Genomic DNA, 16,778 nt, shown 5'->3' with positions numbered 1-16,778 from the left:
CTGAATTGTGCGAAAATGGCAAAAGGGGCCAGTATGTTATTCCATCTGAGTTCAGGGTGTCCCAACAACTGTTCCTTCTATGTTTTTGAGTCCAGAGAATGATTCACTTTTGGCAGCAAAGTTCTCTGTGTGTACAAAATGGATGCCTCATGAGCAACTCATCCTTGTAAATAAACAACTGCAATTACTGCTCAATTTTCCCAACTTGATAAAACCATGGGTGCTTTCCTACTGAAATCAATGGAACCCCAAAATATTTAACTTCAATTGAGTCATGCACCAAGATCTATATTTTAGGACCTGGATATTTTTAATATTTCTGGTTAATCAAGGGGAAGAAATATTTGCTAAGCTATCAGTTTTTGTGTTTATCAAGCTATGTTCTATGTAGTAAGATCTGAATCCATATCCTGGGACACAAAGCTCTGGATTGTCCTAATTTTTGTTAGAAACAGAGGAAGGAGAAATTAATCTAACAGGCTAACATAAGTACTGTACATCACATTCTTAGATGTGATCCTGGACTGATGTATCACAATTTCAAAACTAATTTTGGAATGCAGGATGCCCATTTTGTGGAGTGTTATGGTCTTGGAAGTCTTTTGCAATGGACAAAATGGGCATTCAACATATGTAGGGCACATACATCACCCCTGCACCGCTGGCGTCCTTTTCTGTGCCTGCTCCACTACGTGAAGGGGATTTCTAAGCATGTTCAGCTGAATGTGCTCAGAAGGCTCCCTGTGACTGGCAACATCACATTATAAGGGTTCCAGATTGTGGGGAGGCTTCTAAATGCATTCAGTCAAACATGCTTGAAAGCCCCCTCTAAATCTTCCTACTGTGGACTGTTGGGGTTAGAGCAAATGAGGGTGTTGTGGGCATAGCTGTCAATGTTTCCCTTTTTTAAAGGGGAATTCTCTTATTCTGAATAGGATTCCTTGCAAGAAAAGGGAAAAGTTGACAGCTATGGTTGTGGGCAGCGCAGCACATGGCCTATATGTACTTCCTGGCTTGATACATTAGTTGAATGCCTGGACAGGTGTCCAGAGTTACTGGAAACTCTGGACTGAGCCTTAATACAGAAATCATCATCTGCAGTCCCTGTTATCAGGTAAAAGCAAAAGGAGTTTTGGCTCCTGGCTTTATATTACATTACCTTTCTATGGACAGCATCATGCACAGAGATTCAGTGAGCAAGCTAGTGGGTGATTCACCCTCATTACTTTTTCTTTTGGTGCTCTGACACTGATGTATTTGGATCAATTAAAAGATTCATCTTGCAAAATGGGATCTTAGTTTCCTACTGATTTTGCATTTTCCCATTTGGCAGAAGCCAAGATCAATAATTGACTGTGTTTCTAGGCTTGACAAGTGTTTACTTCTGTGGCAGTGCAACTGGATCCCTTCGGCTTTTCCATCCCTCTCACTTCCCGAAAAGGATAGATACATCACTGTGATCAGAAACTTCTACTGCTACCGATACCTCTTTATTTAGAACCCTGTATGCTGGGAAAAATAAGACAGCTAGGCTTTAGGACCAAAATAGCTCTGTGACACAATGGTCCGTGTCCCTTTCCCCCTTTTCCTGTAAAAGAAAAACAGCCTTAGGAGACTGCATATAGAAACAAAAAAGTGGCAGGGAGTTGTTTCTTAATCCTTTCTCCTACTGCTATTCATCTGCTAAAAATGAACCCCCAACTCATTTTTCTCCCTGTGAGGATCTTTCCCCCCATTGGTGAAGAAGCAGCTGGAGTGAGGCAATACTGAGCAACAATTGGCAGGAAGAAGAAGGGGTTAGCAGGCCCTCCTCCATGACACTTCTACTCCCAGTAGCATCTTTCCGACACGGCTTTTCATTAAAGGGGTGGAGGAGCAGGTAACTCTAGGCTCATCCAAACTTCCTTTTGCACCACACTTTCCAGGTCCGTGCTTTGCAACCCTACAGAAGTTTGTTCAGAAGTATGGCCGTTTGATTTTACAGAATTGTAGAATTGCAGAGTTGGAAGGGACCACTAGGATCAACCCCCTGCAACGCAAGAATCTTTTGCCCGGTGTGGGGCTGGAACCCACAACCCTGAGATTAAGAGTCTCAGGCTCTACCAGCTGAGTTACTATGCACAGGATTGAATTCAGCAGGAAAGGTCCCAATTTAAGGTGTTAGTATTCACTTCAGGGTCCCTTCCAACTCTACAATTGTATGATTCTATAGAAAGCTCTGATTGGCTTGGGACCCAATTACCTGAAAGAGTGCAATTCCCAGTACCAGCTGTCTCAGTCCCCATGACTGGCAGGTGTGGTCTTGCTGGCAGTGCGGCTACTGGAGCTGCCCAGTGGCACTGACCCATTGCAGGGCCTTTTCAGTGGTGGTTCCCCAGTTGTGGAATGCCTTCCCTAGGGAGATACACCTGTCTCCATAATTATTAACTTTCAGGAGGATTTGAAAACATTCCTGTTTACCCAGGCATTTGGTGGCTGAAGCATATGGATCCTGGCAACCCTCAGATCATTGGATGGAATAATATTTTGAACTGCTTCTAGAACATTTTTAACTGTAGCTGCTTTCAGATGGTTTCAATTGTAATTGTTTATTGAACGTTGTAACTATTTTAGAAAGTTTTTGCTTTGGTTTTTTATTGTCCATTTCTGTTTGCTGCCCTAGGCTCCTTCAGGAGAAAAGGTGGGATATAAATTCAGTAATAAATAAATGTGTGCCAACTGTTTTAAAAACTGGTTCAAACTAACAGGCTGCTTTTCCTTTTTTTTTTTTTTTTTTTTAGCTTGTCTGGATTTCACTTTGCACTTTGCACATGGTGGGTGACGTGTTGTCTGAACTGATTCCTATGAGCAGAAATAGCAACGTGATACCCCCTCCACTCCAACTATATTAGACTATTTTTACAGTGGCATTGTGCCCTTCCTGCAGCTTCTGTGATTTAGCCCCGGTGCCTTTATCCTGGTCTTCTAGGAGCATTAAACTGCCACCCTTCTGAACTCCCAGAGCAGCCTTTGACCCTTACCCTAAGGCGGCTTTAACAGCCCAGCCAGCAATAACCTGACATAGTCAACGTTAACAATGGTAGCAACAAAGGAGGATTAGCATAGAAAAACAATTGCATTTAGAAAGGATGGGGGAATATGCACAGAACTGCCACTCGCTTTAAAACACAGGAATGCCATTTACTGCCCATTGAGCCTGGCTGTCATCTGAGTCCTGCTGCTTTGAAAGGCAAACCTAGACACACAGATTTACTATAAAGTTAGGAGAGGACAACGTGCTTATAGAGAGAGAGTGAAAGCTCCGCATTTTTTCTTTTCTTTTCTTTCTTTAATGTGATTTGTTGAACAACACTCGTGGGGAGTTTTCTTGCTCCAGCAGAAGGAAATGTTATTACACATGAACCTTTCAGCAAGCCAGGCAGAAGGACATGCGTGTGGATTAGATGCCAGGAGTTTGGCTGCCAGAGAAAGACGTTATTGTTGTGACTTTCTCCTCCGCCCCTCGCTCCCACCCACCCCTCTCCGAGAGAATCTCTGAGGAACGGAACCGGAGAAAACACACACGGCTTGCAGGAGGGTCATTTGCATCCGAACCGGACTGCAGTGAGGAGGGAGAGGAAGAGGGGGAGGAAGAGTCCTGGAAGTTAAAACACACACAGGCAGGAGGAAGGTCAGGTGGAAACAGGTAAGCCCTGGGCAGGTGTCCTCTATCTGGGGATGGCCTACCCTAAACAAGAGAAAGGAGGGACTTCTTTCTTAACCTGTAGTTAGGTGGGACTTTCCCCTGTCTTATGGATCAACAGGTATTTTCTGTCTGGGTCTTCAAAGGCTGCTTTTTGTTTCGGTTGGTCATGCAAACGTTCTGTCAAACAAACAAAGGAAAAGTGAAATAAAGAGGTGGTTAAAAATTCTGAGACTGTTTCCATGGCAGCAAAACTTGGGGAACCCCCTTTTTTTCTCATATGCTGCACACATCCACATACATCTGGTATGTTTATAGCCTTTGCCAAAGCAAGTTGAGTGTTTCAGAAGTCTCACTATCTGTAAGCTTGATTCATAATCAGAATTTTGTAAGGTATGGGGAGATAGGAGGTGAGTTTTATTTTCAGAGAGGAATATTAGGTTGTGGTTTCGTTTTTTCCTTCTATGCTGCTTCTGTTAATTCTGCTTGCACAGCATGTGCAATTTGTAAATGGTTTTGGATAGAAAGGAGTTAAGAGCCCCTAATTAGTTTAATAAAGCAGATTCAATTCCTCTTCACACTCTGGTAGCTGAGAAAATCTTACAATGTTTATTTTTTCCTTGAGGGAATGAATACAAATTCTTTGCATTTCTGAGAATTTAGGGCTGCTTTCTGTTTTGTCACAAAGAGGTGAATTTCGGAAGACAGACTCATTTTCCCACACTCAGAGACTCCTATGGCACAATGGGTCAGTGCATCTGGCTGTTAACCAGAAGGTTGGTGGTTTGAGCCCACTCAGGAACAACTGTGGGCAGAATTCCTGCATTTCAAGGGGGTTGGACTAGATGACCCTCAGGGTCCCTTCCAACTCTAGAATTCTTTGAGTCTATGACTTGGCCCCTAGTTCAATTCCATAAAAGTTTTGATACCTAAAGAGGAGAACACTTTAAAATGAGTGGTGTGATTTAAGAGACACTAACTGCAATCCCATAGACACTGATTTAGGAGTAAGTCCCATTGAACTCAATGGGATTTATGCTGAGTAGGCATATATAGGACTGTGCCATAAGGCTTTAGTCCTATATATGCACTTATGAGAGAGTAAGCCCCTTTGGGCAGAGTGGGTCTTCTTCTGAGGAAGCATGCATAGGTTTGCTCTGGTACACACCAGTATTTACAAACCGCATTTACTTGGAACAATGTCCCATTGATTTCAATAGGTTTTTCTTCCAAGTGGGTGTATGTAATCTCTAATAAGGTTACTTGTAGCACCATCCTATATTTGACTACTCACAAGTAAGTCCCACTAAGTTAAATGGAGCTTTCTCCCAGGTAAATGGATATAGGATTGCAGCATGAGTGTTAAGATTATTCAGTTTCATACACACACACACACACACACACACACACACACTGCATTAATGTTTTCCTAGGAAGCAACACCCCCCCCCCCCCGGTTCCCAAACACAGATACATGGTTGTTGGTTTTTTTTAGATGATTAGTTCTTGTCTTTCGGTTAAAGAAATCTATCTGGCAGCCCATTTCAGTTGCTTATGCTTCCACAGATTTTGAGACAAATTCCTAACTATCTGTTCTCATGGAAATGTGGGAGTCAGGAGAGAGAGAATAACTACTCCTGGCTTATTGACTATATAAGTTAGAACCATTCTTTGAATAAATAGGTTTGCAGGTAACTGGGACATGGGCTGCACACACCCCACACATTTAAAGCACATACCCCCTACCTTTAAAGAATATTCAGAACTGTAGTTTACCCTTCAGAGCACTGCAATTCCCAGCACCCTCAACAAACTACAGTTTCCAGGATTCTTTGTGTGTATGAGCCAGGAGTGCTTTAAATGTGTGGTGTGTATGCATTCTGTGTATGCAATCCATCTTGCTGAGCCTCAGAGATTTGCTTAGGAACTTCAGCAGCCAGTCCACATTTATCCAGCATTTACCCACGGAAAAAAAGCCCACTAAAGCAGGCTTTGGGGGCACTCTTCGCAATGCCCCTTGCTTAGCCAGTAGCACCTCCATTCCTGGTGGGTTTAGGAAGTCATGTGCCTGCTGGGGGAAGGGCTATTTTCATGCAGGACGTGTACTGCGCGCGCGCGCGCACACACACACACACACACACACACACACACCGTCTTTCCCTCTTGGAACAGAATCCAACTCATGTGATTTTTACCAGAGATTAGATGTTCAGAAGAGGAGGTTGGGAGCCTTCTCCTCCACTATGAAAAAAAAAAGGGGGGGATAGATGAGGCTGATATAGGAGCAGAACTTAAGCAATCAGGAAAGGGGCTTGGAATTGAACAGGCACTTTGCCTCTGGGGGAGAAGGGAGCTTTCAAGGAGCCGGGCTGAATTACCATCAATGCAAGCAAATCAGAAGTGCAGGATTTGGACTGCACTTTTGTTAGCTCTTTGGAAAGTCTTCCCTGTTCCTTGTGACTGGCAAAGAGCAACTGGAAAGAACTGGAGGTTCCAGGGAGATCTGAGGTTGCAAACATCAACGGCAAGCACGAAGGCACAATACAAGGAAGGCAAAAGTGTCGCCAGTAGCTGGTGTTACCAACCATACTGGTTAAGGGTGTGAACTGTGATCTGGGATGCCCATGTTCCAGATCTCATCCCAGCTACATCAGGCAGCTGTTATTTAGGGGGCTGGGCAACCAGTTCCAGCACTACCAGTGCCTGAAATGAATAAATGGAGGATCACTGTAGGGTTGGAAGGGACCCTGAGGATCATCTAGTCCAAGCCCCTGGAATGCAGGCACATGTAGCTGTGTTAAGAGGATCTGCTTTGTACGCAGAAGGTCCCAGGTTCAGTTCCCAGAATCCCAGTAGGGCTGGGAGAGATCCCTGGAGAGCCGCTGCCAGTCAGTGTGTCTCAGGTCAACATAATGCCCTCTGGATGTTGTTGAACTCCAACTCCCATCAGCCCCAACCAGCATGGTCAGTGGTTAGGAACGATGGGAGCTGTAGTCCAATAATGACTACCCTTGGTGTAGATACTGAGCTTGATGGACTAAAGATCAGACTTGGTATGAAGAAGTTTCTGATGTTCCTATCCAAGCTGCTTCAACCAAGAAGTTGGTGAAGACTAGGGCAGGATCTGTGGAGTCTGTATTCAGCAATGAGTTGCTGGGAATATTATCTGGGCCAAAGGGACCTGTGTTTTTTCAAGAGACTCCCTGCACTCCCAAGTTGTGTGTGCTGCAGTGCCAGCCCATGTGAGCAGGAAATTCCCATCCCAAGACATCTCCTCTGGGCAGGCCTGTTGCTACGACTGGGAAGTCCAGCCTGTGCTGCTTGCTTGAATTTTTTCTCATTTTATGCTGTGAAGTTGAATGGGGGAAAGACAAAGGAGAGGCATTTCACTGTATTTTTGCACTCCGTCTGGGAATTGTATATACACTAAATAAATGCATGATGTTTGCATTTTATTGTGCTGCTTTTGAAATGTGGACTCAGGCAGATGGAAACATAAAATGAGCCCTAAGGGATGTAAAAGAGTGCAGGCATTTAGCAATGGGGTTTTTCTTTTTCTGTGTTGCAATATCACAGGAATTATCCAGCCAGTTGATTCCAGATGCTTTCTGTATGAGGCACACCCCATCTGCATGCACTCGCAGAAAGCCTTCCCTGCAGACAAATGGCTGTGGTGGTCGAGGCTGCCTCCTTTAACCAGCCCACAAATAATTTGGAATGGTTAATGGTATGATGGCTCCAGCCCAATGCAAACACTCTCTTGCCTGGCTTTTCAGTCATTCCAGAGTCTGTGGAGAGAGATGGTCTGCAGCTTCACCTCTCTGGTCTTCAATGTCTTTTGGAGACAGCAGAAGAAAAGACTATTTTACTGAGGGTAAAGTTTCTTGCTTCTGTTTTAAGTTCAGGTACACCCAGCTTGGACTTCAATGCAGCTTCCAAGAGGCAGAGAGAACCAACATCTCATTCTGATAGGGAGAGGGGTAGGAAAGCTACCCAAAATATCCACTGTTGTCTCAATGGAATGGAAATTGATTATACACATTCGACAAGCATATGTGAATCTTCATGCTTTACTTAGGCTTTACAGCATGCTTGGTTTGTGCTTGGGTTTAATTTTTTTCGTACAGAGTTTGAATGTTTTTGTCATGGACTGGAAAAGAAGGATAATGACTCATATAAACACTGGAAAGAGAAAGAGGTATGAACAGAGAGTCAAGGCCTGAACGTTATGGCAAAAGTTCAGAATCCATGCTGTCTGAGTGAAGAGCTCCAGTTCCTGACTGCACTCTGACTTCTAAGGACCAAAGTACATATGACAGCAACAGATCTATGTGCTTCTATCTGGATCTTTTCCAGTTACAGTGTTACCTCGGAAGTCAAACGGAATCCGTTCTGGAAGTCTGTTCAACTTCCAAAACATTCAGAAACCAAGGCGCAGCTTCCAATTGGCTGCAGGAAGCTCCTGCAGCCAATCGGAACCCACAGAAGTCGCGATGGACATTCGAGTTCCAAAGAACGTTTGCAGACCGGAACACTCACTTCCAGGTGTGCGGCATTTGGGAGCCAAAATGTTCAAATTGCAAGGCATTCGCCAACCAAGGTACAACTGTATATATAAAGTGGGGTTGGGGGTTGCAATTTAGGGGGTGGGTAGATGCTGAGGCTCAGAGGGGCAGTAGCTCAGTGGTGCACCCCATTCAAAGTCCCATGTTGAATCCTTGGTATCTCCAGATAGGACTAGGAAGGACTGAGTGTGAAACTCTCAGAGTAGACAGTACTGAGAAATAATGGTCTGACTCACTAGTCCCTTCTGCATTATACACTTAAAGCAGTATCAGACCACTTTAAACAGTCATGGCTTTCTCCAAAGAATTCTGGAAAGTGTAGCTTCTAATGGCTGCTGAGAGATGTTAGGAAATCTCTATTCCCCTCACAGAGCTACAATTCCCAGAGTCCTCTGGGGAAATGGATTGACTGATAAACCACTCAAAAAATGTAGCATGTGTGGTGGTGGGGGATAGGGGCCTCCTAATGACTCTAAGCATCATTAACAAACTGCAATCCCCAGGATTCTTTGGGGGAAGCCATGACTGTTTAAAGTGTCCCGTTCAAGGGAAGTCATAGTACTGCTCTATTCTGCCTTGGTCAGACCACACCTGGAGTACTGTGTCCAGTTCTGAGTACCACAGTGTAAGAAGTATATGGACAAGTTGGAATGTGTGGAGAATGACCAAGAGTCTGGAAATCAAGCCCTATGAGGAATGGTTGAGGGAGTTGGGTATGCTTAGCCTGGAAAAGAGAAGAGTTATAGGAGGTATGATAGCCAACTTCAAATATCTAAAGGGCTATCACATGGAAGATAGAGCAAGCTTGTTTTCTCCTGCTCTGGAGGGCAGCACCCGGACCAATGGCTTCAAGTTACAAGAGAGGAGTAAACATCAGGAAAAACTTTCTTTCATTAAGAGCTGTTTGACAGTAGAACATACTCCTTTGGGAGGTTATGGACCCTCCTTCCTGGGAGGTTTTTAAGCAGAGGTTGGATGGTCATCTGCCATGGATGCTTCAGCTGAGCTTCCTGTATTGCAGGGGGTTGGACAAGATGACCCTTGCAACTCTACATTTCTAACTGGTGGCTCTTACCTGTGGCAAGTAATTACTTATAGCTGATGCTCTGGCACCAAAATATTTACATTATTGGATGCTCATTTACATTATTGGATGGCGGCTTTGGCTGTCTCTCACCTTCTTCTGATGTAGCACAGACACAACTGGGAAAGGCCCTTGACTGAGTCAGCGTGCACAGCTCCTATTCTTGCAGCTATTGTGTGTGCAGATGCATAGCTCTGTTCAGGTGACACATGCTGGCCCACCACTGCTGCTTCACGGCAGCGTATATTTGAGTGGGCAGCAAGTGGCAAGACAGTGTTGGAGGACAGAAGCGTGTGTGTCACATGGCTCGCTGCTCTCAGGTGTGGCGGAGGACGCTGTCCTGTCACCAGTGCTGAAGTCAAGATTCAGCTGCCAGTCTGGTTGGCTTCTTTATCTGGGGTGCACGTGTGCCAACCTATCCTTTGCCTCAGACAGCAAAATGCCTTTGGAGTAGGTAGGCCTCAGGCTGCGTAAGCACCATACATTTAAAGGACATTCCAAGCACATTTTCCCTCTCAGGGAATTATGGGCACTGTATTTTGTTAAGCGTTGCTGGTATTTGTAACTCTCTGAGGAGTAAACTATGCAGAATTCTTTAAGGGGGGAGGATGTGCTTGGAATGTGCTTTAAGGATTTAGGTCCACACTTCTGCTTGCCCTGTGCCTAGAAAGCATGGGTTCAAGCAGTTTTCCAGTCCGAGTGGTTTGGGTTTTGCCCTGTGGCTTCCTAGGGAAAACCCACTCTTCTGCGCTAAATCAGAACAAAGCAAAGCAAAGCAAAGTGTGGATTAGCCCTTTGTCTATTCACAGCCTCCATTAAATCGAAGACAATGCAGCAGGAGGTTTTTGCTCACTCCTCACAGGCAAAGGTGTACACATAAAGGGGCATCATATTCTATTATGACACAAGAATGCCCCCTGGAAAGTCAAAAGCAGCAACCGTACTTGAATTATAAGGAAGGCAGGACAGAGCCTGGTAGACAACAACAGCCTCCTTGTCTTTTGTGATGGTCCTGCGAAAGCCCTTGCTTTTAAATATTGATCACTCCATATTGAATTGTTTTTGGAGTAATCAAACAACAGCTTCCCTGGCACGTTGCAAGTGTCCCAAATTCACTTGCCTCAGCAAATCTGCTTGAGTGTCTAGTCTGGCAAGAAAGAAAGGCATTTCTGCCAATTCACCTTCTCACTATCTGCTCTTATGATGTTTGAGAATCTGTCAGTTGCTCAAACCCCAGTGTTAAAAGTTGACATGCAAAACATGTTAGTGTTCTTCATCCTACACCACACCTATGAGACAGTTTCTATAGGCCAAACCTTGGGAAATAGCTACACCCATTGGCTGGAGGGGAAAGCCCAGTCTCTGCCTCCTCAGTTGTGGTAAGTTCACTCATCTCCCTTAGCCCTTCTGCAATGTATACACACAGTTCAAAAGGAGAGTATCTCTGCCTACAAACTGTCAGTCTTTTGGACTTCCAAGGAGCTTTTCCTCACACTAGGCTTGCCATACATCAGGAAAATTTCTGACATGTCCTGGGTTTTGGGTGTAAAAATGGTGTCAGGAGGGAATTTTGCCGAACTGGCAAAATGTCAGGAAAAACTGGGTGCATGGCAACACGATGGAAAAAGCAGCGGAAACAACTCCAAAAGCTTGAAATTGCAGGTCTCAGGATTTTTTCTTTTTGAAATATGGCAACCCTACCTCACATCTAACATGGTGTAGCATCTGCCAGATTGCTACATGTATGGCAAGAGAAATTATTCTTTTGCCATCGCTTGTGTTGTGCATTTTTGCCTCAATCAATGTTGCTCATTTCAATTCACATCTGGTATCTTACCTAAAATAAAACATTTTCAGTCAGATATTCTGGAGTCTGCCAAATGGATCAGCTCTGGAGTTTTGCCCCTTGCATGTCTTATCTGCTTGGTTCAAGAGAAAAAGAATTTGAACAACTGCCTCTTGCAAGCCCTGTCTTTCTAGCTGTTACTCATTAGCCAACATGGTTCCCTCATCCCTGACCATAGGCCATGCTTCCTTAGGTTGGTGGGAGTTGGCAACATGTTGGTGGCCCCTGCATTGCCCTATAGCACACCTATGTCCACTCAACCATAGAAAAATATATTCCAGATAATTGGAGAGAAAAGTTCTGTCTCCACTAACACAGAGGTTGGGATTGGGACTTGGGTCAAAGGCAGGGCAGATTTGCTACAGCCCCCTAGGCAATTGCTTTTAGAAATCTATGTGGAAGCCAATAATTAATTAAATTTTAGGAAGCCAGGGAGGGAATCTTATGGATTTCATTAAGTGCCTCACTACATATTCCTCCCTATGATCTAAGAACTTGTCGAAAACTGCCGCAAGAAGGAGAGAGTGACCCGTATACATTGGTTGGAGGACACGCTGGGGTCACGTCCTGACTCTCTCAAGACACACACAAAATAGGACAAAGGGTTGTTCACATTTTCCCTACACAGCTGGCTTCTCCTTGCATGTTTTTAAAAATGGGGACTTAGGGTGACACTGAGTGCAGAATCTAACTAAAATGATTTAAGAACCTATTTGAATTTTTAGGCCACTTTTAGAATTTGAACACATCAGACATGTCCAGGTCACATCAGCATCTTCTGAGAAACTTTAGAAGTTAGCAACTTTTCATAACGGGATGCGGGTGGCGCTGTGGGTTAAACCACAGAGCCTAGGACTTGCTGATCAGAAGGTTGGCGGTTCGAATCCCCGCGGCGGGGTGAGCTCCCATTGCTCGGTCCCTGCTCCTGCCCACCTAGCAGTTCAAAAGCACATCAAAGTGCAAGTAGATAAATAGGTACCGCTCCGGTGGGAAGGTAAACGGCGTTTCCGTGTGCTGCTCTGGTTCGCCAGAAGCAGCTTAGTCATGCTGGCCACATGACCCGGAAGCTGTACACTGGCTCCCTTGGCCAATAAAGCGAGATGAACGCCACAACCCCAGAGTCGGTCACGACTGGACCTAATGTTCAGGGGTCCCTTTACCCTTTACTTTTCATAACAGACAAATACATCAAGCTAGCCATATAACTTTCAATTAAAATTATATCCCATAGAGTTAGGCCACAGATTGCCCCCTTCTATGTGTACTGAGGGTCACTGTTTTCCAGACAGGGGACTGGAAAGGTATGTTGCTGCACAAACAGACCTCAGGTTCAATCACATACATGTTACCTACAAAACTAAAAAAACATATTAAAGGTAGAATACCTGCTTCTTACATCATTCTTTTTTATGCTTTTATTAAAATATTTTCTTGGACAACAAAAGTGCATACAACATCTCTGTTTTCAAATCATAGAGTCCTTCCTACAGGTTGGTTACATTCGGTGGGAGACATTCTCTTTTTTAAGGCTCAAAGTTGTGGCCAGAGTTCTTGTTACACCTCCATAACATGCACAGTACAATCAACAAGGCCAAATAAAGTTGCCTTGGGGGATGGATTCAGCCCAGGCTATCTCTGATTTAAACAGTGGGATTTAAGTATGATTTTCGCTGGATTTTGCTTAAAATTTGCTTTGTAGTGTACTTAGTTTGTTTATTTGCGGCCAGCTCATTCTTAATTTCACCATCCGTCCTTTATAATTTGTGAGCTCAGCTCACAAATGTTATTTCAGGGTTGAGCTAGTAAATAAATGTGTATTATATTGTTGAAAGCCCAGCTACATAAATATAGAAATAAATGACATACTTACAGATTGCATCATCAGAAACTAAAAAGTACTATGCTAATTCAAAGCAGATTGGCACTTCTTTTATGACTTTATAGGAAGCTCCTGAAATGCAGTGTTCACTTTTTGCATGCATGGAGGTTTGTTCGCCTCCAGTGCCTCCAGATCTGAATTCATTTTTAGTTCTCCTTACAAGAAGCTTACATTACATTAGTTCTTGTATCACAAAAAAGAAACTTTTGGGATAAAATCCAGAGGAGCAAAAGGAGGGGCGTTAGAGTGAAAAGGCTGTGTTCTTACTAGAGGGAACTAGACTTACAGAAAAGATCATTTTGCTGAAATAGTTTTCTGAGACATTCATTTTCTTCCCATAATTCATATGCTATGTCCCTGCTGAGTCCACCGTTTTGTGTTGGAGCTAATGATTCCAAGCCCCAACCCCATTAAGATGATGGGAAAAAGCAGGAACCAAAGAATTCTAGGGTTAAGATGAGACAGATGGCAGCAAATACAGGGGGAGGGGAGGAGGCACAGAATCTCTTTATGGAAAGCGTCTGTAACTTAGATGCCCAGGAATGTTTTGAGACAGCTCAGCCAAAATATGTCAAAGGTGGCCAAGCTTCCCACTAATCCAGTATGCCAACAGCCCTGTAGTGCATGTTCCTTCCCTTTGCCCAAGTATCTTCCTCAGCCTCTGTCAGGGAACTGACATCGGAGCGAGAGGTGGAGGCAAGGCTCCAAAGCGATGCAGGAGAGGGGACCAGCAGGGGGGAAGGAATTCAGCGTAACACCAGTAGAGAAGGGAGGGAGATGGAGGATTCGGAGAGAGGTCTCCAAGACTCTTCACCCAAGACCAGTGGAGAGAGCACAGGCACGCCTCTGCCCACTCCTTCCTTGTGCAGAAGAGTCCCGCGCAGGGAGAGTAGATGGAGACTTGGCGTCAAACAGCTTCTATGCTGGAAGAGGTTCAAGAAACGTCCATTGATGGATTCTGCAAGCGACTGAATGGCCACGGAGTGAGGGCTGTCAGCCAAGGCATGGTTAGCCAGGTGATCTAGCCAAAAGTAACGGCAACTTACGCACAAGTAACCCCTTATAACCATTACAGCCTCAGACAGACCTTGTGGTGTTGTGTGGATTTGAAGAGGGGGTGTCAGGTGGCAGTATTATTTGATGATGCAAATAGGGTGGCCACTTATGCACCACCAAAAAAAATAAGAAATGCATCTCCGAGAAAGAAGGCAAAAGAGGACACAGAATTGCATAAACTTTCAATTTGCTGATTTATATTTTGTAGATGCAAATTTAGAAATAGATGTCTTTGTGCTCCCTTCCTGCATCTGTTTATCATTGAACTGGACAGCAAAGAGAAGATCCTTCCAAACAGAGGATTGACAGCCCTTCAAATAGAGGACATGTGTAAAGTAGGAGACATGTCCATTCTCCAGATGAAGACATCTGCCAGGCCATCATATGTATGTAAGAGAGGTTCCTAGGAAAGCAGCTGCAATCACTGGAAAAAGCATATGCAGGCCTGCTTACTGGCAGATCTCGCCATTTCTCAAAATATTTTCAGACCGATCTTTTTGACTTCTGACTCTGTCTACTGTTGGTCCTCAGTGTTTTCTTGTTAGCGTAACACTGTTGACATTTCCTCACCGCAGACCAATTGGGAACTTGACAGCCATACAGCGCTGTTTGTTAATGGGGCAAGAGCTGTCTGATGGAGCCTGGCTGGTTGGCTGGCTGCATACATGATGTCAGTGGCAGCTGGACTCCTAGCTGTATGATGGACGGTTGATGAAATGAAACATGCTGAGGTTAGTAGACTGTAGAGAATCACAGCATAGGCGCAAAATATTCCATTTTTTAAAAACCGCAAGCCATATTTGAATGTGGAAAGTCTAATTTTTAGAAGCTTCCAAATGTTTTTGACAATCTAAAACCATTGTCCACCAATTGCTAATGATGCTAACACTAAGTTGGTGAAGCACCTTAAATAGGGGGGAGATTAGGATAACCCACTGCATAAGAGGACGGGGGCTCCTGAACCTTTGTTATGTTAAAATGGCAATTCCTGCAGGGACAGTTTTTCTCACCCTTTTTGCTGTTCTGTGCAACCCTCAAAGCAGAGATGGGAAGCCTGTGCACAGACACCTGATGTTGCTGGCCTATAACTCCCATCATGCCTGACCATTGGGCCATCCTGGCTGGGGCTGATGGGGGTTGGAGTCCAACACCACCTGGAGGTCACAGTTTCCCCATAAACATATAGTAGCCCTATCTCACTTTGCATGGGCAATCAAAGCATTTATAAAGCTGCATACATGGGAAGGGGAGAATTGTACCAATTGCCCAACGTCCTTGTTGTATCTGACTATACGTGTTGGAACTCACATCTGCACAGGGGCCTTACACAGACAGTCCAATACACTATGACTATGTTTGTGTGATTTTTAACCCTTGAAAAATAAAGGGTAGGAATCCTGTGTTCAGAGCCTACATTCACTGGACACTTCATGACCATCCACATTAGGGTTCTATCAGTCCTGTTTACAATATGGGGATATGTTTGCAGAGATTTTTGAATTTTCATTAGTGAAGTATCTTTAATAATACCCAGGATGATCCCATTATTAAGGCCAGTGCTTTTTTTCTTAAAAAAATGTTTAGGGGTACTCTCAATTTCCTACTCATATTGAAATACTGCCCCTCCATGAGGCCAAACTTAGATTCAAAAAATGTTTAGTGGGTATGCTCCCTGAGCCTCCCTCCCCCCAGAAAAAAACACTGATTAAAGCATATTCAAGAGAAACTCATTCCATGGTGGGGCAGCAGTATTGGACATGCCTACTCTGCCCAGCCTCCATGCATTTGAGGAACAACTAGCTAGTTTATGATGGAATATAAACTATTTTAGCCATTTGCCAAGGCTTGGTGGCAGCTGATTCAGAATATACACGGATCTCAGATGCCCTGTCAGCTAATTATTTTTAATGTGGAACCACAGAGGGAATTTGACTTGATACACTGTTATTATTATGTCCCCAATTAATCATAGGTACAGTATTGTTTTCTTACTATGTCAGCATTGAATACCAGATTTGTCCATATATGGCCTCTAAATGTCTGCATGTGGTTTAACGTCACCTTCTTTGCTTTAATTTAAGACCTGACAACTTTGCTAACATCAGTGAAGTTTTGAACATTATAGTGCTGGTATTATATTAGTAGAGCATCCTGGAAAAATACATAAAAATATATTTTATGTATTTTAAGATTATATTTAACCCCATTTTCCCAATTCTTCAGGCAGCTTACAAATCAGTAAAAGGCAAGAAAAATAAAACCCAATTAAAACTAAGCATACTATTAGCCACACTAAAGTGACAATAAAAACTAATTCAGCTGCAGCAAAGCCATAAGCAGCCCCAAAAGGAAAGCAGTTTGGCTCTTGGGACAGTACATTCCAAGACTGGGACATGGGGATCAGAGAGGTGATCAGTTTGTTCGGTGAACATGCTGCAAAAAAATACTGTTGTGGGAATGGACCACTAATGGACTCCATGTTTTATTGTTTCATATATTAATTGAAATATCTATATCCTGCCTTTCCAACTCACAATGAAAGCAGCGCCATAATTGAAGAACAATCACACTGTGACCTTAAAAAGCAACAAAAACAGTAGAGCAGCTGGTAACCAGCAGTATACTTTTCAGCAGTGAGATTTAGGAATGAGCCAAACTATAAGCAT

At 43.9% G+C, this 16,778-nt stretch overlaps 1 protein-coding gene across 1 annotated transcript in view; it reads left to right on the top strand.

Annotated features, from left to right (window-relative positions):
* Positions 1 to 3,472: 3,472 nt before the first annotated feature.
* PRELP (proline and arginine rich end leucine rich repeat protein) overlaps positions 3,473 to 16,778 on the top strand; it is a 28,452-nt gene continuing 15,146 nt past the window's right edge. Inside the window, exon 1 of the mRNA XM_079982382.1 lies at positions 3,473 to 3,685. The gene's annotated coding sequence lies outside the window, so the exon portion shown is untranslated. The remainder of the gene's footprint in view (positions 3,686 to 16,778) is intronic.

The sequence above is a fragment of the Podarcis cretensis genome, assembly GCF_951804945.1.
Source record: "Podarcis cretensis genome assembly, chromosome: 6".
NCBI lineage: Eukaryota > Metazoa > Chordata > Lepidosauria > Squamata > Lacertidae > Podarcis > Podarcis cretensis.
The sequence above is the reverse complement of the archived record's forward strand: the minus strand, read 5'-3'. Positions and strand labels throughout refer to the sequence as shown.